Genomic DNA, 23346 nt, shown 5'->3' with positions numbered 1-23346 from the left:
GGGGTTGAAACTGGTGGGTCCTGAAGCTAACCAGTTAAGAACTACTGCTCTACAGCACTCTTTTAAAATTATTAATATGCTTTTATTTTTACAGAATGATCATATAGAGCTTAAAGACTCACTCTGATGTGTTTTGATACACCAGCTGAACTAAAAAGAGGCATGCAGGCATATTCATTTGCTGACCCTGACATTGATGTGATTTCAGGAACATATGAGACCAGTTTGATTAACAATGCAGGTATAGCTAATTGTCCGCATATTCATAGTAATTCTTGGTTGAATTTAAAGCATTCTGAATGCAACTCTGATGATGCCAGAAGGCACAATGAAGAAAGTGTAAACTAAAACAACATTTTTATTAAAGGCCTATCAACCATGACACTTTTCAGATTGTTTAACTGTAATTTGTAGTTGCAGATGATGTCCTTGAGTCATTTTTTAAGCTATTTTTCCCGTTTGTTTTGTTGTTGTTGTTTTACATAATTTGGGAGCAAATTCCATTTTGGCATTGCTCTGCATGTCACTAAATGTAGAAAACAACTCGTTTCTTTTTTTTTTTTCTCTTCTTTTTTTTTTAATGAGGATGGGTAGTGGTTTATATCAGCACCTAAAGAAAGTATTTTACAATTATTAAAATTTGTTTTGGTATTTATACAATTCTGAAATTGAATCAATCCTATTTTTTTTTCTTTCAAATCAAGACAGGCTTCATACATTTTGTTAACATTTGATCCCAGTGCCACTGGTGTCTGGTGTCTAAATAATACCTAAACATTTTCACAGTCTTTACTATGACCCAAATTTTTATTAGTTTTCCAAATAGTTCAAAACAAAATAGAGACAGAGGGCCATGCCTGGGGGGGGGGGGTGGGGGTGGGGGGGGGGGGCACCATTCATGCAATAATAGAAAAAATAAATATGACCAAGCAAACAAACAAACAAAAAAATACAATACTGGTATAAGTTAGAAATGAATGGGAAATGCATGCATATTTCAAAATAAACTGCATTTAGATATTGAGTTGTCTCCTGCTATAATGTCACCAGGAAATGGCAGAGTGCTGCATCTACATAACTAAAACATTTTTAGCATCAATAAAAAAATAGTTCATGATTTTTTTTTTTTTTTTTTTAATATTAAGGATCTATATGAGAATTTTTGGGCCTCTTTGAACAACAAAGCAGCTACCTGGCTTTAAAAAAAAACTAAAAATCAATTTTGTGTTAAAGTTATGACAGAAAATTAATATATTTTGAAAACCATGCATCACATTAACACAATAAATCAAACAGAATTTGATTACTACTTTATTATTCAATCAATATTCAGCTACAAGCTCTCAATGCCTTTAATCATCTGGAGAGAATTTCATTTATTTATATATTTATTTGAATATAACTTTCATGTCAGCTTAAGTAGATTGCAAAACGTTTCCCTTATTCTCTCAAAAATAAAATGTCATTTATTATTGTTGAATAATAGTGTGTGAGTGTGTGTGTTCAGCATGAAACACTTCTTAATATAGAGAAAAACTCGGGCTATCAAAAGATTAAAATTGGAGTTTTGATTTATCTCATAATTTCTGGATTTAACCGTCATTAATCTCAACCTTTTTAATCACATTTTAGGATTCTACTATTTTTCATTCAGAACTGTTTTTTGCGTGATTTTGGAGCTTTCTGCTGGTAACTGACTTCCTGTTTAGATACAGACCTGCTTTTATTGGTCAATCAAAGATTTTAACTTGAACTTAGCTGCAGGAAAAGGGACTTATAACGGTTCTTTAAGGAAATAAGAGGACGGTTAATAGGTAAATGCTTGACAAAGCAAGGTTCTGATGACTTCTGACTTGTCCAATGAGCTGTTTGTGAGGTTTTACAGTGAAATGAGACATTAAGGAGCAGATTAATCAATAAATCTTGACAGCACTAGTAAAAAAAATATATATATTTTAGAAAATCCACAGCAGATTTTCCTTACACATCAAAAATCAACTGACCAACAGTAATAAAGACAGCATAACCTTTTTATATGTATATTAACTTTACTGAAATTTGTTTTCCTGCTATTTCATCATCTTTATTTGATAGGACAGTCAGCACAGAAGGGAAATAGAGAGAGAATGGTGAATGAATTGCAGGGAAGGAGTCATGGGTCAGACTTGGACATGAGCCCGGGCTCAACCTAACTGCTAGACCACTGGTGCCTAATAGTCATTTATTTGACCTGAAACCTGTGAAATAATTCTTTTGAAAATGTTAAGATGTCATTAAAAAAATGATGGGTGTGCCTGGGGCCCCAAACTACCAGAGGCCCTGTGAAGCTTTAACAAACTTTATAATTTTAAGGGCTTTACACTCTCAGAATCTCAAGATTCTGACAAAGTTCATCGTTACTGGCTCACAGATACACTTCAACAGAAACTAGTCCTTTAGTGTGAGGAAAACAGGGAAAAGTCAAACTCACAGTGTGTGCTGCCTGCCTTCACTGTCATACTGTGCTGTCAGTATGAATCCTAATAATCCTGGTATCTGATGAAGGAGAAGGTCCAACAAACAAAACTAGCAACTTCATTTAGTCCCAAAAACATGCTAACTCAGAAGACACCACAAAAACACTGGTTGGTCTCTGTTTCTGTTTGTCATGTCTGACAGGGGTGGTGCATTTAAGAAAGATTACCCTGTTTACATCTCAAAAAGTATGAGGAACAAAACAAGTGCACCCACATGATCCAGTAGCCTGTGTTTGCTGAGTAATGTTGGTCACTTTTTGAGAGGTGTTAGTTGGTAAAACATGAACAGAAAGAAATAAAAATGGATTTTTTTTTTTTTTTTTTAGTAAATTGTCCTTTTTCATTGAAACAAATATGCAATCTTAGTTTTCAAATAGCTCATATGTCATTTGGTCACCAGATGTCCATTTAGAGTCTCCAAATAGACATTTTGAAAGTGACCTGGATATTTCTATTAAAAAAAAAAAAAAAAAAAAAAAACAGTGCTGTCATTTTTCTTTAGTATTGAATCAGATTTTAACTTGTGGCAATGGCCATTAAAGCCGTTATGTCCATTAAGTTCTTAAGCTCAAATATCACATTGAACAGAGTTATAATCAATGATTTAGGCCATAAAGCATTAGAAGACTGCAACAAGAAGTAAAAATTATATTTTTTAGGCTATAAGATCAAAAGAAATATGAAAAGTAGCATTTTTATAGTTTCTATAATACAGACCCATATATCCTTAAATTACTGCTGTGTGATGACTGATTAAAACGCATTACAAGTAGCTCTTTCTTTGATAAATACGAATTTCAAAGGGGAAAACCATGGATGTGAAGGGCCCCCTTTACTGTGTTCACCTTGGGCCTCAAAATTGCTAAGTCCGCCACTGGAAGAAGTACTTAATTGGCACAAGAAGAAGAATTCATAGAAAGTAAAGAGTAAATTAAAAGTAGTTTTTTAATGCATTAGATCTCAATCACTATCAATGCTAAGATCCATGATGCATGAAACCAGAAGAACCCTAAACTTCCTGTCACCATATGTAATAGAAGAAGTGTGAGACAGTCTGTGTTTGAGTCCTCCTCATAACTAAGGAGCCTTCCTGCACTGCTGTGACAGCAGAGTCACAGAGACGGTGCTCTGCAGAGGCGTGGGACTCAGTGAAATCATCATATCTGCTTCAGCGTGTTTGTGTGTGAAAGCGATGGTGGCCTCCTCGCAGCCTTCAGCCCCCTCCGCCTCAGAGCACTTGACACATGGTCAACATGTGTGCGAACACGCCGACAATCTCACACTCCCACGCAAACACTCACTTTCTCCGACATTAAAAAAGATTAAAAAAATAAAATATTCTTTGTGATGGAAAAAACCCTGTTAGGAACAGCATTCAGTCACTTCAGGTGCAAGATGAAAGTCAACTTTAATCACTGGGAAGAAAGAATTTCTCCATGTTTATCTTTATCAACAGCACTGGCAGATGTGATTCACTTGACTATAGCCTTGATCTTAAATTCCCCGCTATATAAAGTACCCAGACTTCTATCTCATTTCCATGTCAGTGTGCAGAACATGCAATAAATCACTCTTGGAGGCAAAAATAAAAATGCTAAATCCTCTCTGCAACAACAAATCAATCTTAAAATTTCCTGTGTTCACTTGTCAATTTTAATTAATGCCAGCATGGTTTCTTCCAGGTGTTTCTGAGCAGCTGATGTGCTCAAGCTACAGCTATTAGCCGTGATAATTACTGCAGCAACTCTGCAAGCTAAAGTGCAATGATATATATGTAAAGAAGCATGATTACCACGGCAACAGTGCACAGCCTTGCACTGCTAGCAGGCCAACTGCCACATTAGCCACTGCAGCCGAGGTGATGATTGGCCGGTTAAAGTCCAGCTTACATCAGCTTTCACCACAGAGCCATAAGTGTTTGTTTTTATGTTATTTTTCCTCTACTCTAGAACACACATATTACTTTTCATGTCGATGAGTTAAGTCTGCCCTCGGGAGCTCTGGGGAGCTGTTTCTATAACGTGCGTAAGCCCATTGTTTGACATTGCACTGTCAGCTGATCGCACAGGCTTAGTCAGTGCAATTGTCAAGTAATGGAGAAATTTCATACTGACTGTTTTTCTTTATAAAGGCACTTATTTTGCTCATATTCGAGTGCAAACAAAAATTCATTCCTATCATTCTTAGACTCATGCGCTTGCATTTAGCAAAGGATTTTGCAGACAGCCAGTATGCATGCATGTAAAGACTGTTGTTTGGGCTCTAAATGGTGGTTCTTTGCAGATTTATAAAATAATTCAGTCATAGTCATAGAAAATACTCAGTGAAAGAGGCTGGTGTAACTCAAGTGATTTCAATTATCCCTGCTAAACATGGGGTTAAATGAGGTTATAAATATGACACTGTTGGATTGTTATTTCCATAACAACACCTCAGTATGTTAGCCACATTTATTTTTCCATTAAGCAATACATTACACTGGAATGTCTGACATGTGAAGAGCAATTTCATTTTACTGTTAAAATGTTTATGAGAAACCACGGAGAAGCAGACAAGGAATTATTTGAGGTGTGTCCATTTAAGAGGATTTTAACAAGTATAATCTTAGAGTGAGGCTAATTGTGTAAAAGTTAACACAACATGCCTCTCTGTTTCTCTTGGATGTTTTTTTTTTTTCTTTTCTTGATATGTGGCAGCTCTCTTCTTTGTTCAGCGTGCAGAGCAAATTGCCTGGCCTTTTCTTGTTTTATCTGCACTTCACTCGTGTTTGTGTGCTACCTGTTTGAAGTGAATATGTGTGACATTTGGGCATGGCACAGTGTGAACAGACAGGCCATCATTGGGACGGGGCTGTCGGCTGTTTGTTTAATGCCCTGCCTACTGTGAAAGTCTCCCTGAAACAGGCGCAGTAAATATCCCCATTGATCCAGAGGCAGGGGGCCCTACGATGATGTAGTGGCGAAGAGCCACAAGAGTAAATCTAACCGACAGTAATCCAATCCCATTCTCAAGGCTCTGGGATCTGAGATAGGTGCTTTAAATCCAAAAGTGTGCCTTTTTGCACAATTTCTCTGCCTTTGTTTGTGCTGCTTCTCTTGTTTTTTTTACTTCCATGTCTCAGCTCTCAAGTCAATCTATAGCTTGCTGGGCTGCTTGACTAGCTGTCTCTTATATTTGTTTACAATCAAAGTGATGCAGAATACTCATCAAACTCTCGCCAGTGCTCTCTCTTTGTCTTTTCTATGCATGTGCATCCACCTGAGGTGAAAAATGCCAAAGTAAAGAGAGTGTAAAAGGTGTGTGTGTGCATGTGATAACACTCCTCAGGTAATCAGTGTTGTATACGGATGGTAGACGGATACACTGGAAACTCTGAAACCCCATTAGGCTGGAATTTCCCTTTGATGGCCAAAAGCTGGCCTACCCAGTGCTTGAATGGTTGCTTGGCTGCCCCAGCAAGTGTAAGTTTTCATGCAGGCTCTCAAGATGACAAAGTTATGCACTCCAGATCCCCCTGGAATAGGATTGTGAGGCTTAAAAATTCAGATTCCTTCCTGTATGGATTGTTGAGAGTTGCTGAGGCATGGTGCACTTCAGCCTTGGTGGCATTTTGAAACTTTAACAGTTTGGTATCCCTGACTATATAACATGTCTCTGGTGCACCCTAAAAATCTCTATTACACTTTACTGCTTGCTCCCAGCTGTAGTCAGTGGTTACTATGACTAACATCTAAAACAAGGTTTTATTCCATAGTTGTTAAATTTTTTTAGCTCAATCTGTGGCTTTAAGCTTCAAATTATGAAAGTCCAGGTTCCACACTGGTCTCATCATATCTACAAAAAATACTCTTTCAAAATACAGCATTCCAGTCGGGGGAATAAATGATCCAATTACAAATCCAATTTTGACTACTGCTCATTGTGCTTTATTGAAAAGCCCCAAAAGGTGATGCAATTTTGTTTGAGTCACCGTTCTTATGAGCTTGATTCTTATTGGCTGGCAGTTCAGTTAGCACAGTAAGTCTTTCAACCACAGACACCAGAGTATTAACAATAAGTAATCAATGATTAGAAGCCCTACCAACCAAATATCTTTAATGAAACAGTTGATAATGATTGGTTGCCAATCACTCTGGGCATCTCAAGCCTTGACTGATCCAGGACTCTGTGGACCAGTGGGCTCAGATCTTCAAAGATATTATTGGTAACTGAATCAGATTGATCGACTGATGACTATTTCAAGACAGACCAAGGCAGACCACACTATCACTGACCGTTCATCTGCCATACAGCTCAGAATGGAAATAGACGAATTGGCTTAAACTTCCAGTTAGGGTTAAGGTAACGGTTAGCATACCAAAAGTATAAAAAAATAAAACCTGATCTGCAAAACCTGATTACAAAACATTTGACAAAGCCAAGTTAAAAAGTCTGCTTACAGAAAAAAAACTCATCATCTATGAAAACATTCTAATGCAGCAAATGAAGCGTATGACATTTTATTGGCAGTGTAAGCTATGTAGATAGCAGAACTATATAGGCAACATAGCTTTGTTGCTAATGTAGCTAAAGCTAAGCTCACAAAGAAGCTATATAAGCTATGTTATCTTCATGGCTAAATTAGCTTTAGCTACATTTGCTAAAGCCCATGTTGCTGAAGTTAACTGAGCTACAGATAACTCAGCTACAGACCTAATGTCACTACGTTGCTAATTTAGCCAATTCTAAGCTCACAAAGCATCTATGTAAGCTACATAGAAATATAACCCATGTAGATATGTTAGCTTAATCTATGTTTGCTAAAGCCTGTGTTGCTAAAGCTAACATGGCTTCATTGACTTATGTAGTAAGCTCCCAAAGCAGCTGCATAAACTATGTACCTATGTTGTCTTCACAGCTAAACTAGCTTTAGCTAAGTTTAGTAAAGCCCAGCTTGCTTAAGTTAACTCAGCTACGGATAAGTGAGCTAAAGACCTAATGTAGCTATGTTGCTAATGTAGTGTACCTAAATCTAAGCTCACAAAGCAGCTATGTAAGCTACATGGATACATTATCCATGTAGCTATGTTTGCTTAAGCAATGTTTGCTAAAGCTTGAGTTGCTAAACCTAACATAGCATCAGTGGCTTATGTAGTAATGTTCATTTTGAGGTAGCGTAGTATGTTAGATTTAGCAAAGCAAAAGAAGCTAGGGCTATCCAACATTCACTTTACAAAACGTGTCATACATAATATAATCCTTGATTAGACCTCTGACCTTTAGCTCTATTTTATTTATTAAATGTTGCTTAGTCTGTAATTTATGAAGCATGTTTATATAATGAATGTAACTGCCAGACGTTTATGAATAAAGTTGCTTTTTTTAATCTAAAACTGGACTTACATTGTACTAACAAATTACGGCACTTCCTTTCTGAGATATACGGTGTCTCAGATGAACGCTCTGTGAGAGCGGCCGTCAGAGATGTACGGTCTGCAGCCAGACCCCTTCTGACTTTTTACAGCCCTTAAATTGATGAGATTTTATGTCCAAAAATGTATTAGCTCAGTCACATTTCAGCAAGCAACTTTGTAACGTTAAAAAAAGATAATGCATGGGTTTCAATAAGTTCTAATGCAGATTTGCCAGAATCAATTCTAGTGTTGTGTAGCCACATAAAAAAAAAATCTAAGCTGTGATACAAATTTAATTCTTTAGCTAGTGTATCCAATTTGATGGTTAATGGACTTTAGCTTGTGTAACATTTCTAGTCATCTGACAGAGTGCACTGATGTTACTACAATATGCAAACTTTGTAACCATAGTACTTTACAGAGTATAAAATTAGCATAATGTTGATTCTGTTTTATCCATTTCAACTCCAGTATCCTTAGTAAACATCATGTGTTGCTTTAGACTTTCATGACCCTCCACAAACAGCCCAACTAGACCTTTGGTACCTAATACTCTGTTACCTGAAGTCAGGGCAGCATCCAAACAAGAAGCTTAAAAAGAGTGCGTAGAAATGATGTAAGAGGGTTACCTTCAGCATCACGTTTTGGAGTGTTTTTCCACTGACTAAACTGCTGTTTTTGACAACCTAGAAGTGAGAACAGCTGACATTAAATACACCCACCACTAAGCACTACAAGAATGAAAAGGATTCAGAGATTTAGGTGTAAATATCACAGCTTATTTGAGGGAAAATATTACAATGGTGATGATTTTGAAAATGCTGTAATAGTTCTGACGATTATGAAAATGTCATCTGAAAATCAGAAGTTAATGTACACCTTAATGAGTGAAACTTCAGCTATGTGATCATTGAAAACCTCCGTGACTTCTCCTAAATCTTGAAGTTGATACACCTCTATGCAAACAAAGAGACACTGTATACCTCTGTCTGAAAGTCTCACACCGGCTGATCAGAGGCTGGTTGAAGGACACCCCTCTGACTGCGTTGCTGAGGTCTAGTCAAGGTGGTGGCGGGTTTATCTTTTCAAGATGGGTGCTTAAAAAAGCGGGAACAAGTAGCTGGGGGAAAGGTGGGGGTGTTTTGGAAAATCAATGAATGTGTGGGATATAGTGGTGGTCCACCTGAAAGCGAACACGTCATCAATTAAACAAACTTGGTGAACAGGGCCAATTCATCAGAGAGCGGCGTGGATCAGCTATTGGGTTCAGCTTCGACGTGACAAATGCCGGACCTCCTCTGTGTGCCCAAGGTTGCCGATCGATAGAGATCATCATTGTGATGTGGCCTTTTATCTCACAACCTGCTCCCTCAAGCCTTATATTATTCTATTCCCAACACAGAGATCTCGCAGGAGAAGGAGGGGTGAGAAGGGCACCAGTCTGATTGTATCTTTTATTCTCAGGACGTATGGGCAACATTTGTTCAAAGTATTTTCATGACTTCTGATGATCACCTCAGTCCTGAAAGAGGAAATTTGAGGGGTCTTTTGTTGTTTTGGTGCAGTTTAATTCATCCTGGGACCATTCCCAGGTCCAGGCAGATGAATATCGCTTTGGTTAACATGTTGCTTGCTGAAGGATCGACTCTTCTCAACACAAGCCTGCTCCCCCTCAGCGGCACTTATTCAAATGTGTCAAATCCGGCTGAGAGGAAAGCCTCCTGGGTTGCTATTGATCCGCACCATTATGGAATTCCATGCCAATAAACTGTCATGACTTACTGTAACAGTCCAATGATTAGGCTCCACTTCAGTCACATGACCATGGAGAGCTTCCTCATTATCAGAGGCCATTATGAGAAAATGGAGTTTTGCAATTGAGTTATGCAATGATAAATATTGACTTATTTAGGCTTTAATCGGCTGCTTTAACTGTGTTATTGGTGTATGGGCCTATAGAGTTGCCAGTAATTGCAGTGTTGTTATGTGCTTCATGATCCACTTCTTGTCTTTTTTTCCCCAACCCTTTTCCTTTTATGAAACTCTGTTGGAAAACAGATCAAGCTTGTTTTATTTCTTGAAAAGGAAATATTCTTTGCCATACGTTTGTCTTGGATAGATCTGATTAGAATGCCATTTTAAATACCTGTAGTTTTAGTCACAAAATGTCAGTTATATTGCCTTCTTTAATTTTCAAAATGAAACCTGATTTGTGGTGAGTGTTTTTGGCAGACTTGACAACTTTAAACATTAAATGTCGAAATTTAAGTAAGGCACTGACTGATATTGTGTCAAATGTAGCACAAAAAGAACAGAAATTTGTGTTTGGTAGATTATTTCTTTAGTGTAATGGCCATGAATCTTATACCACTAAAAACCCTGTTTATCTCCCTTTCAATGGTGCCACATTTGTAAGGAACATGCGTTTGTGGGATGAGCAGCAGAGCTGAGTATGTGGATTGTGCCCCAGGAAAAATTTTTCAAATCTTCTCTGCCAATACCAAACAGCTTATCCTGCTGTTGACTTTTGTTTGGTGTTGTTTGGTGGATTGGATAAATGAAGTCTGAAGAAATAAGACATAGTGACATTCTAATGTTGGTCAACAGCTTGGTCACACACTGCTGTGGGATGGCATTCCATTCTTCAACCAGTATTTGTCAAAAGTCAGCGAGTGTGGTTGTGTTGGTCACTCTAGCATGAGCAGCACGCCAAAGCTGATCACACAAGTGTTCAATGAAGCTGAGGTCAGGACTGCTTGCAGGCCATTCCATCCTCTCCCCCTGTGGGGGAATGTTGCCATCTTGGAGGATAAAGTTTGGTCCAAGACTATAAGATATGGGATTGCCACTGGTTGCAGAATCTCATCTGGATATCTCTCTGCGTTGAGATAGCCTCCAATGATGACAAGCCTTGTTTCTCCAGTGAGGGAGATGCCGCCCCACACCATCACACTGCCTCCACCAAAAGATGTTACTCTACTAGAACAGCAACTAGAATGACGTTCCCTGCATCTTCACCACACTTTGACCCACTGATCCAACTGCCATGGGCAGGATCTGAACTCATCACTGAACATAATGCTCCTCCACATGTTAAGGTTCCAGTACTGACACCAGCACAAACGGGCCTGACGTTGACTCGTCTCCTGGCCCCTATAGACTGGCTGCATGCAGTCTGTTCTGGATTGTCGGGACAGAGAACCATCGGCAATATGGTCCTGCATACCTTGACTGCAAATCTGTAGAACAGCTACAATTTCAGAAAACTACTTCAGCTAAACCAACTACTGCTGAGACGTAGGCAGCAAGTGACCCAAACCAAAGAAGGGCTCATTTTGAGAGGTCATGAAATGCTTTTAAATCTTGCCTTACATAATCTGCATCACAGAACTGACACCTTGTTTAGACAATGCATTAACAGGGATTTATGGTTAGGATTTAGGTTTCAGGTACCAAGTGGTAATTCTAAATTCTTTGTGTGGATGCACCTTAATGTGTACTGCAAATGATAGGCTACCTGATAGGTCAGACAGAGGTGGCTGGAATGCCTTTATCTGGTTTGAGTTGGTTGTGTAGACAGAACTCGCACTAGCATGCATTTAAAACTACTCTGTAAGCTGACATTGTCTGCTGTATTCTGACATCAATGGTGTCCATCCAGCCTCGCTCGGAGTGATAGAAATTCTAGCTATTTTTAGAGATTCAGATTATGTCTCAGCTCAGAAACAAGAGCCAGTCTTTTAGCTTCTAAATGTCTCTTCATTTTTGCCTTTTTTTGTCTTAAAAATAACAATGAAAAAAGAAATAAAGGAAACTGTCTCTTATGGGAGCTGGTTCCCATGGCTCACAAAAGGAGTCAGCTCTTTGAACCGGCTCATCCATGAACAACACATCATGACTTCCTTGTTACTTTTCATCTTGAAATGAGTTTTCACATCAGTCTGAGCACTACCCCACAAGATGTGTCTTCTTAGTAGTATATCACCATTTCCTCTAAGTGCATGTTTATGACATAATGAAGGAGGAAAGCAGTTAAAGATGCACTGCTATCTTATTAGCTTACTGCCAGAGGCTTCACAGCACACAGCATGCAAGGACACCAAGCCATGGACATGATGTATGGGCTGTTGTTTGCATAAGAGGCAGGAAAGTGAGTTCTGATATGAGGTCATCACTGAAGATGTATTGTTAATGCGTAATATCGACACACATAGTAAAGTGCAGTCATTTGGTATCCAAATGCTCAAAATGCATTGCTAATGCAAAATGTAAACAGGGTCCATACTAGTTTATCAGCTTCATGGTTATGATAAACAGGGTTCTGGATATGTTAGCAAAAAAGCTGCCAGCTCTTTCTAGTTTTGTCTATTAGCTCCTTTCAGCTTCAGTCTAAATATCCTAATTCTATGGATCTATTTATACAGTCTTTCTCTGTCAAATCTGTTCAGCTCCTTGTGAGTGCAGAAACTTTACACCTGCTCTGTATTGTAAAATATGCATGCAGACACTATCAGTTACATGCTTCGAGCCTGCTCCAGCTGGGAGAAATTGAGGATATTACAACTCACTCTGTGTTTCAGCAGCCAGCCTCAGTTTCCCACCACTGATTTGAAGCAGTCTCTGCTATCTGCTCTTCATTAGATGGGATTTCAGCTCCGCTGGTGGCTGCAGGAATGAATAGACAAAACTTGCAAACCGACTCCTGTAGTAGCACTGGACCGATATGGCAGAGGTGACTTGACTTACTCTGTTCCCTCTGAAAATAAATGCTAACATGTGTACCATAACATACAGCAGGGGTTTTTTTTAAACAAGTGATTCTAATACGAAAGTTTCACAAGTTGAAGATCAATGATTTTCATCCCTGTCTCCAAAAAAGGGTTATTGTTGCACAATTGAGTGTTTTCCATAAAGGCAAAGTGTTTAACAATGGTAAACAATTTTAAAATCTAAAATTAAAGTGTAAAATGTGTCAGATCCACTCAACAAAAGGTTACGTACTCATATCTACTCTGCTACAGTAACTATACCTTTTGAAATGTAAATGCTATTGACTCTTTTCAACTCTTTAAGTGTCAGACAACTGTACAGGTGACTGACAGATGCACATCACTGTAATTGCATTGGGCCTGAAAACACACTAAAGATTACAAAGTGCATAAGATATAGTCAACCCAGCCTCAGCAGGTCTCAGCTTCTTGACTCACTCTGTTTTGATTCAGCCAGATTGGGAACAGTACTTGCTGATGTATGGAATTTGAAGAGTTCAGAGTTGTCACTGTCAGTGATTGACATGATGAGAGGATCAATTTAAAAGCCTTCCTGCCAAGCAATAATCCATCCAAACTGATCACGCTTAAAATTGCCTGGGGGTATTGATTACATGTGCAGGCCCAGAAAACACCGTAAGCACTGTGCAATAACAATCAAGTTGGCTAAGGAGGCGGAGGGTTTTCACTTTCCTCTTTGGCATTGCTCATTCTCTTCATTTCATAGACACTGTAGATTGAGAGCTTCTCATTTGAACAACAGGGGTTGGTTTATTACTCTGTTAACTCTATGAGAGGCTGACCTAAACAGCTCATTTGCATGTACTTATATTTAAGTGCAAGTTAACAATTCAGCAGTAGTTGTAAATTTTTGAGTCTTTTTCTACAGTGTTCAAAAAATTCAACAAGCAATACAGGTAGGCAGGCAAAAACACAGCTTGATCACACACACTGTTCTTTTAAGTGCAATTTTCATGTAGGAATTTCTCAAAAATGCCAAAAAAAGTTACCCTTTGCTGGTTTTCTGATTGGTCACTGAACCACCAATCACAAGGTTCCTGTTATAGCATTAGTAGGTGGGCTACCTTGAATTAGACACACTTTTGCATGGGTCATATTTGTCAGTGCATCACACAATTTTATACTTCAGCATGTTAAAAAAGGTGTGCTTGGGATGCCTGCAAGAGTGGCTAAAGAAATCCACATCCACTTTTAATTAGACTCTGTGGGCTGCACTTGCAATTCACCAGATCAACAATCACAAAGAGTATCTACATATGCTTGAGAGTAAGAAAGACAATTTTAAGACTGAAATTTTATGATGTTCTGGTGATATTGAGTATCAGTAATGTTACTCCATAGCAAACTAAGAACCATCTGTAGGGCATTTTAATTAATTTTGAACAGCAATGAGCACAGTGGCAACTGATTTTGTCTGAACAAGCAACAGTTTTTTCAGAGGTTGGGACTTTACTAAAGATTCATTGGAAAATTGTGTATAATAAAGAGATATATTCCCATTTCATGTTGACTAGTGACTAAAACTTATGAACTAACTGACTGCATGCAGGAAAATAATATATTCCAACATGCTGAAACAGTGATTTCATTAAACACCTTTGCATTATTTGACAAAGCTTTAAAGATGAAAAGATTTGAGCAACAAAATTTGAAAAAAGAAGTTAAAAATGCAAAATTCTTAAAGGATGGCATTCAGAGCTGTCTTCCAAAGTCATAGAGGAGACTTTAACCATTTTAAGATGAGATTCTACTGCAGCACAGAAAAGAAAGTCAGACAGGGCAGCGTTTATTACTTTATCCTGATCTGCAGAACGTTACATATGCTTCCCATGATTTTGAATATTTTGAATATTTTATCTAGTCCTGTGCTTTAATTGCTTTATTAATCTATCTGCCATCCAAGACCTGCATGCTGGCTCATTTTTTATTCTTTAAGTGCAATTTCCTTGAATTTTTGAGTCTTTTTTCATTTTAGTTAGAAACAAAGCTCTGATCATGTTTTTTTGCATTGCTTTGCAGTGTAGCAGAAGCATAAGAGAAAAAAAAAACATGTTAGCTAATTGCACAAGCTTCACATGGACACACAACTGGAAAATGAGTCGAACTGGTCGGTCCCACTGGCTCTAATAACTGCAATCATATTAAATTTAATATCTTGAAATCCAAATATCACACCTAGATAATGTGGATGGAGATTGTTTACTCTCCAAAATAGACTAAGTTTTCTTCACCTGCTTTGTAGTCCAGCAGCAAAAATGTGTAGCAAAGCAGAAGTGCCATCATCTGCCTTTAGATATTAATGTAAGCTAGAGGGATAGCTTGCATCCTATAGTGCCAAAAATGAAGCATAGCATATGCACAGAGCTGTAAAGTTTGTCCATATTTTTCCCATCCAGCATACAACCAGTTAGCTGCTTGCTAGATTGTTAGCAGGGTCAACAGAAAGAAGGCCAACATTATAGCTATAAGAGAGTACATCACTACCAACTGTAGCAGAAGGTAACAATAAATCAGTTTGCCCAATGTATTCTGGAGTAAATTGCCCAATCAAGCTCTAATTGTGCTCAACTTTACTATGCATGTAAACATACTGACTCTCTTTTACATTGTGACTTCTGGCTCAGCAGTAGTAGTTACAATGTGTAGCAGAAAGTCCTATCTACAGGTGTTAGTGTTAAAAGGGGCTTTAATACCAATGTTCTGACCAATTAATGAACAATAGAATCAGTGGCTTATTAATAAAAACAATCAGTGTATTTTAGGAATCTGGACTAGTCAGGAAATATACTGGGATGTAATTTACCCAGTTCCTTCTCATGTGGGACAAAGTAGAGAACCTAGAATCATATAGCCAACCAGGTTCTGACTATTGTCACTTCAGTCTAAATAAGTATGTAACAAGTGATATAGATATTGTGCACCTGGTTGCCACCTTAGCAGCCTGCAATACAGTATGTAGGACAAAGCCGTCCATGATCACAGTAGACCATTGCATTACACCTTATCATTTCCTCTGGAGCTGAAACTCAAACTGAGACTCATCAATAATGCACCTATGATCTCCCATTCAGAACATCTCAATGGCAGATCAAGCTACTGTCGTATCTCTTCTCTCCTCTCTCCGCCTCCACTTCTCCCACGTTGTTTCTTTAAAGAAATGTCCATACATGTAAACGCACTTCACTGACCACAATCTCCACACTAATGACTGCAAATGTCCGGGACCCTCATTTGGGAGTTTAGATGTCTGCATAGATTTTCCCATTAGTCCAGTGCCTGAGATTCATTCTGTCTTTTTTATTAAAACCCACACAAATGGATGTGTCCATAATGAGTTTCTCCTTTTTTTTCTTCCATTGGCCACAGCGATATAATGTCAGCCGTTGTCTCAGGACAAAATGATATCCCTGACTATATTGGGTGAGAGATGCTCCTCTATTAAGCTCTCTTACTCTCTAACTGAATTATTAAATACACTGAATCTGGTTAAGCAGTGTACATTTTCTTAAAGGTCAGAAAGTTCATTAACTATGGACTGCCATTGATTGCATCCTTATGCAGTCCTCTGCTTGGTGTAGGTTTTCAAACCTGGTTATATTATATATACAAGGGCTACCTGAGGACCTCCATTATATAGCTCTGAAAGTTGCTACATACACTAGTCTACAATGTGAGAAAATGTGGTTTCAGCTTTTAAACTTTGATGTCTGGCTCTTTCCAAAGATGTCTTTAAGGTAAAACTGTTAAAGGTCTTTCTTTTCCTGTCCAGGTTTGTGAATCAACTGGCCATTCACAGGCTGAAGTACATTTCAGTGTAAAGGCCTCCTGTTTCCCTCCTTTGAACAGAAAAATCCATAATGACTATGACAGCTGCAGTATCTGTTTCACAACAGTCCGCTCATGTCAATCAGCATGAGGCCGATAAAGATCTGTATTTTGATTGAATGTGTGCAAAACTACTCATACTTTACACAAGCCACTTTGATGTTAAACCATTTGAAATCATATCAGATGCTGCAGGACGAAAGAGCCCCCAATCAGCAGAGATGATTTCATAAAGGGGGCTCTTGGGTTTCAGCGTCATAAATAACTCATGGTAATCCCATATTTCTCTGACTTCTCTCATTTAAGCTTGGGATGGAAAGAGGGCAGTTGTGACAAACATTGTTAGTGCGGCTGCCAAGCCCTGACCTGGCTTTATGTGTCTTGGCTGCTCTGGTTTCTTTGGGCAAGGACCTATGAGGTGATGTCGCATCCATATCCTTACCTTTTTTAACCCATGACATACTCAGCATAGAGGGGAGAAATAACTGTAGCTTTAAGGAAGTGTTTCAGTGCAGTTACTGGATTGCTTTGTCATTGTAAAAAAAGCAAATTGAAAACAGTGTATAAAATGACATTCCAAAAAAAGTTGGGACATTTTGTAAAATATGAAAAAAGCAGAGTTCAGTGATCTGCAAATCCTTTTCAACTGAATACAGCTCAGATAAGATATCTAATCTTGACACTGATAAAACTTTGTTATTTTGATCATACACACACATAATGAAATTCATCCCAGTAATAAGTTCCAGAAAAGTTGCAACAGGGCTAAGAAAAGACTGGGAAACTTATGGAGTGCCATAAAGGAGGTTAGTAATAGGTGATGGTACCACAATTGTGTATAAAAGAAGCACTAAAGAAAGGTGGAGTCATTTGCAATCAAGACCAGTGTGAGGTTTTCTACTTCGTGAAAGACTGTGCTGGTAAATAATGCAACAGACTGAAAAATGTAGTTCTTCAATGTGCAATTGCAAGGATTTACAGATTTCACAATCTAGTCTCTGTAATATTGCCAAAAGATTCAGAGAAACTGCAGAAATCTCTGCATTCAAGATTGAAAACCATAAAGAGAGAGGCCTTTCTGCAGACCACATCTCTTAGACACCCAACTTGCAGACAACAACTGTGAGATGCACAAACATTGTCAGGAAGTGACATAATTTGCACAACATATTTCCAATTTTAGAAAGAGTTTGCTGTGGCAGGGTTATCTCAGAAACATTCCAAAACACAGCTGTGGTTGGAAGACTTCAGTGATGGTGCAATGTCTCAGTCGGCCTCCCAAAGTGCAGCTCAAAAATATGAGGACAAAGTTGCAAAAACGCTTTTTACACTAAAACAAAAGAAGACAAAATACATGGAAAAACAAGAGCCCCCAATGATAAAATTTTAACTTCACTAAGCCATAGCAGCCTTCTTATAATGCAGAAGCCCCTCCTACTGGATATTATGGATGACATAATTTCCCAAAACACTACACTTTCTTTTAAATAAACACATCTTAACAACCTTATAACTTTTTAGAATCAATATTTTATGGATTGTAATCTTCAATTTAATTTACTTCACAAGACAAATAACTGAGATTAACCTGAAAACATACAAACACAAGATTAAAGTATGTAGAATGTGGAGATTATGTGCTCTGTTTACTCATTAACACATGGAAATGGGACATGACAACATGTTTTTAAAATGTGTAAATGTCAGTGAAGGCTAGAGCTCCCAAGTGGAGGAGAGGAGGAGGAGAAGAAGGGATGATGATGAGTTTAACTGGGCACAGAGATGCAGTCAGAGGGAAAAGTTTGGTGTATGCATTGCAAACGGTGACTCGACTTATCAACTGCGTAACTAAGGCTCACATAGCCACAGCTAACTCAGCCACCCTTGCTATGTAGTTAAAGTTACTAAAAATGCCAATGTAGCAATGTTAGCTTTAACTTAACATAGCTACATTAGCAATATTAGCTTTAGAAATGTAGATAAAGCTAACATAGCTACATTAACTTTAGCAAAATTAGCATAAGCTACTGAGCTATAGTAGGTATGTTAGCTTTAGCTTCTGCTATGCTAGCTGCGTTAGTTACTTTCCTGTAAGCAGTCTGCCTTATCAAATGTTTTGTAATGATGTTTTGCAGGTCATGTTTTTAACTTGTAACTGTTGCTGTCCTAACACTTACCTTAACCCTAACCTAACTGGAGGTTTAACCTTATTTTATCTTGAAAGTTTTTTGCCTGTTTTCCCATCCTGACAGTGGTGGTGTGTTACAGCAGTGGTATGCAGAGCAGGCGTCTGGGAGAGGCAGTCTGCAGTCAGACTGTTTCGACATTGAAGGCCCCTGACCGGCAATCCCTCAGGTGGCACTGTGTTAAAACCAGCATAATTCTGTGATGATGTTATGGCATTGGCCGGGGAACACTTTGGAAAACCATTATCTATTTAGACAATACATTGCTATTGATATTAAGTTAAGACTAACACGCAAAGTAAAGCTGTGTATCAACAACATCCAGAAGTGCTGCTGACCCCTCTTGAGCAGAGCTCATCTGAAATAGACTGACCTAAAGAGGGTAAGGCTGAATCCCAATTCTCCCCTTAACCCTCAATCTTTTTTTTTTTTTTTTAATAGATTTGTTTTTGGGCCTTTTGTGCTCTTATTAGATAGAGGAGGACAGTGGATAGACTCGAAAACAGAGATGAGAGTAGGGGAGAGACATAGGGCAAGGGCCTCAGGCAAGATTCAAACCCAGGCTGCCCATGTACATGGTGCGCACCTTAACCACTTGACTACCGGCGCGCCCTCAATCTTACCCTCAAGCTCAACCCTCAGTCTTAACTCGCTTACTTCAACTTAACAACTACATTACCACCAAGAAAATTACATGTTGTAGGGTTGTCTGCCACGGCACGGTTACCGGCTTATGAACGTAAAAATAAAAGTAAATGTTACACTACAAAAAGGCAAATAACCCATAAAATAACATTAAACTAAGATATTGGAGTGGTTTTCGTAATTTTCAGATCTCTATTAACAAAGAAATACTTACATTTGTAGCTCAATTTCTTCCCCATATTCGCCGCCATCTTTCTTTGAGTGATAACCCTCAATACCAAGGGAGCTCCAGGAACATCTCAAAATTGAGGGAGATACAGCCCTCAAACTCGCCCCTCAACTCAACTCCCGGGAGAATTGGGACAGCCCCTGCACTTAGCGGGAACGTGCATTTTGAGACTGAAGGTTAGGATTGAGGGTTAAGGGGAGAATTGGGATTCAGCCTAAAGGTCCATTTATCCTCCCTTTATGTACGAAAATGTATACGTCCTTTTCAAACGATGTTACCATCACTGCTGACATACTTCCATGCTTCCTTTATGTTGACAAGGATGTTAACCAATACAACCACGGGGGGGGTGCGTAGCCTAGAGTCAAAAGTTTATGACAACAACAAACTCAAAAACAAACATGGTGACTGTGGAGGAGTTATTGATAATGTACCTCTTGCATAAAAGACAAAAACGGAGGCAGTGTTTCTAACCAACTCGCACAACTTTTCCTCAAAAAGTTCCGCCATTGTTATTTCTTCTTCATGTCTCGTTAGAGCTACGTATCGGGTAGTGACGGCAACACTACCCCCACAGTTTCTGGTGGTACTGCTCCGTTTGGCCCCTATCCATAAGCTTTATGGAAAAGAAGGCTCCGTCCGTATCCGGGTCCGTATTTAACATTGAGCATAAATGGGCCTTTAGTGTTCTGGGATCTGACAAGTCCACAATGCATATTGTTTTTGAAATAACAGCCATCGAGACCTTCAGGCTGAAGAGGAAAAGGACCATCCAAATTGTTATCAATGCAGTATCAATGATGGTATATGGGTGTATTAGTGCCCATGGCATGGGTAACTTGCACATCTGTGAAGGCACCATTGACAATAAGAAGTACATTCAGAGCTACATATGGTTCCATCTGGATTACGTCTTTTAAACTACTTATTTTATCAAGACAAGCCAAGCCACATTCTGCACAAGTAACACCAGCATTGGCTTCACAGTGACACCGTGCAGATATTAGACAAGGCTGCATGGAGTCGAGATCTGTCACCGAAAGTGTCTGGCACATTGTATTGTAGCATTTCATGATTATGTCTATAATTCACAATGGCTTTCTGTGAATTAGGTTAGTGTGGCTAGTTTCTACATCAATTTTGTTTTATGTTTGGACACTTTGTGCCCCAGAAGAGTGTTGTAGCTATGGGAGGTTAAAAGAAAATGTTTCACTGTGCAATGTCCTTTTTGTTGTTAACATTAAGTGATAAAAAGACTTGAGAAAAGTAGGAATTGTACTGTACATTGTGAAGCGATGGCAACTCCGCACTGTTGAGCAACTTTAGATGTACATCAAGCAAGAAAGAATTCCTTTTTAAATTCTTTAACAATGACTGTGAATAGGTCATGCATCAGTGATAAACATAGTCCTGTCCCAACTTTTCTGGAGCTTGTTGCAATAATCAAATTCCAAATGTTTTTGTATTGATAACGCACAATGACATCCGTTGTTTGAATATTAAGTATATTGTTTTCGTGCTGTATTCTGCTTTGCAAAGGTTAATAAGGACTTTTTATTCACTATTTACACAAAGTCCCAACTTTTTTCAACTGGGCTTTGTATTTCATATGCTGTTTTTGAATGATACTGTCTTGGGGTGCTTTTTTTTAATTCTTCTCTGATAATGAAAAATAATAATGTATGAGGGTGTGTACATGCTTGCACACACGTGGCGCTCTGTAAAGATTTCTGAAATGTCTGGATTCATAAGTCATGAGTCCCCCTGCTGAGCCTTCTTCCTACACGTGCAATTTTCCGAAGCCAGCCACTCACCAAGCAATAATTATGCTGAAGTTTTCAATTACACTCCTTCCATTTCATTAACAAAAAATGTTTGGCTATTGTATAATTAGATATATGAGCTTACCACCTACATTTAACATGGCCACTACACAGCAGCTTGATGGAAAACAGAGAAGGGTTTTAGCATGTGTGCATTTACGGCGGTTTAGTAGACTACTATAAAGAAAAATCAGCTAGACGTTGTGCAGCAGGCCTCCCCCCTCCTTTTTTTCCATCATCTGCTCAGGTCCTCTAATCTACAGACGTATACAGACCTATAATTGAGTATTATGAGATGTTTGATGAAGTATGGGAGGTTTTGTTAACATGCAAACTACACATGTACTCCCTCTGCATGTTGGTGCCTATAAATTTATACAAGATCCGACATTTGAACCATGTGTGCTGCTGATTATTAGTTACCTTAGCCTTTGGCATGAAATTCAATATGAAAAAAAATCCTATACCATTAAGGCAGAGTGTATATCTTACATTTAACCTGTTTGAATAAATGCTTTACAATAGGAAACTTAAACTCTGCCTCCCCTCTCTCCCTGCTGCAAAGTATAACCTGTTGATGATATTATATAAAAAATTAAACCGTCCATCATCGCGGCTATCTTGCCATCTTAAGTGGCTGTACCCTGTTACCACACAGGCTTGAGTTTCAGGGCAATGCAATCCAATACAAGCCACAGAAAGTCTCCTCAGTGCTGTCATTTTGTCTGTTCTCTTTCACATCCCCTGCAACAGGTTTCCACTGGAGGCCAAGATTGTGCTCAGTGAAGAGGTATGTGTTGCTGCTTTGCCTACATTAGCTGGAAACCACAGAGATTAGAGTGACTGAAAGTGACTTGAATTTAATGTCCAGAGTTGCACTTCTAATGGCTTAGTGGAAGATGAGTGATTAACTCCAGAAATGCCAGAATATCAAACCTACCAGAAAGACTTAGAGGTCACTTTGACTGCTAGATTACAAACTCATTTACCTTTAATGATAGATACCCAATGCAAACAGCAATACATTCACTGTATGGGATATTTTTAGACAAAATAACACAAAAGTTTACATTTGAACAAGTTCATATTGATATTTTTTCAATATCATTTGTCATTACATACAGCAAACTGTAATCATCCATCTAAAAATCCTGTGTTTGCAATAAATTACAATAAAATAATTCATCTAACACTCTCAGAACAAGAAAATAACAACTGGTAATATCTGATTTGGTGATAAAACATTAATTTTATACCCTTTTTATTAGCAAATTATAAAATCCAAATACATAAAAAATTTGATGTATTTTAGAAGTGGAACTGTGATCACTGGAAAGTTTGTGTGTGACAGTTACAATAAATACTGCAGTGCTGATGCCACCTACTGTTAACAATTTGACCGGCATTTTCACTCTAACAGCACGGTCATTTGATCTTTTTTTCTGCGAGTAAGATATTTATGCTATTAGTTGATGAAGGAAAAAATCTGTTTCAGTTCATCACAGCTGCATCCAGGAGAAATATTACAAGCAAAGCTTAAGCAACACAGCAAATGAAATTATTAAATGCCTTTTAGTTTTAGTTGATGAGAACTCATTTTAGTCTCATGTTAGTCCGTAAAAAGTCCTCAAATTTTAGTCTTTAATTTTAGTCCAAGCATTTATTCTCTTGCCTGAATCTAGTACTTAATCATGGCAGTGTGGTCTATGCTCCTTGCCAAACCTGGGGTCCCTGCTTTCTACAGCTGAGAAGCAGAAGAGATACAGATGCATTATATTTTGACAGATTTACTCACAATGGAGATGGATGTTGAATATCTGATGAAAAATTAAATACATTTCAGTCTAGTTTTAGTTGTCTCGATGAAAACTAAACTCAGTTTTAATCCGTTTTAGTCAACAAAGATCCATTTCTGGCTGGTCTCAGTATAGTCTTTCTC

This window comes from Cheilinus undulatus, linkage group 8, assembly GCF_018320785.1.
Source record: "Cheilinus undulatus linkage group 8, ASM1832078v1, whole genome shotgun sequence".
NCBI lineage: Eukaryota > Metazoa > Chordata > Actinopteri > Labriformes > Labridae > Cheilinus > Cheilinus undulatus.
The sequence above is the reverse complement of the archived record's forward strand: the minus strand, read 5'-3'. Positions refer to the sequence as shown.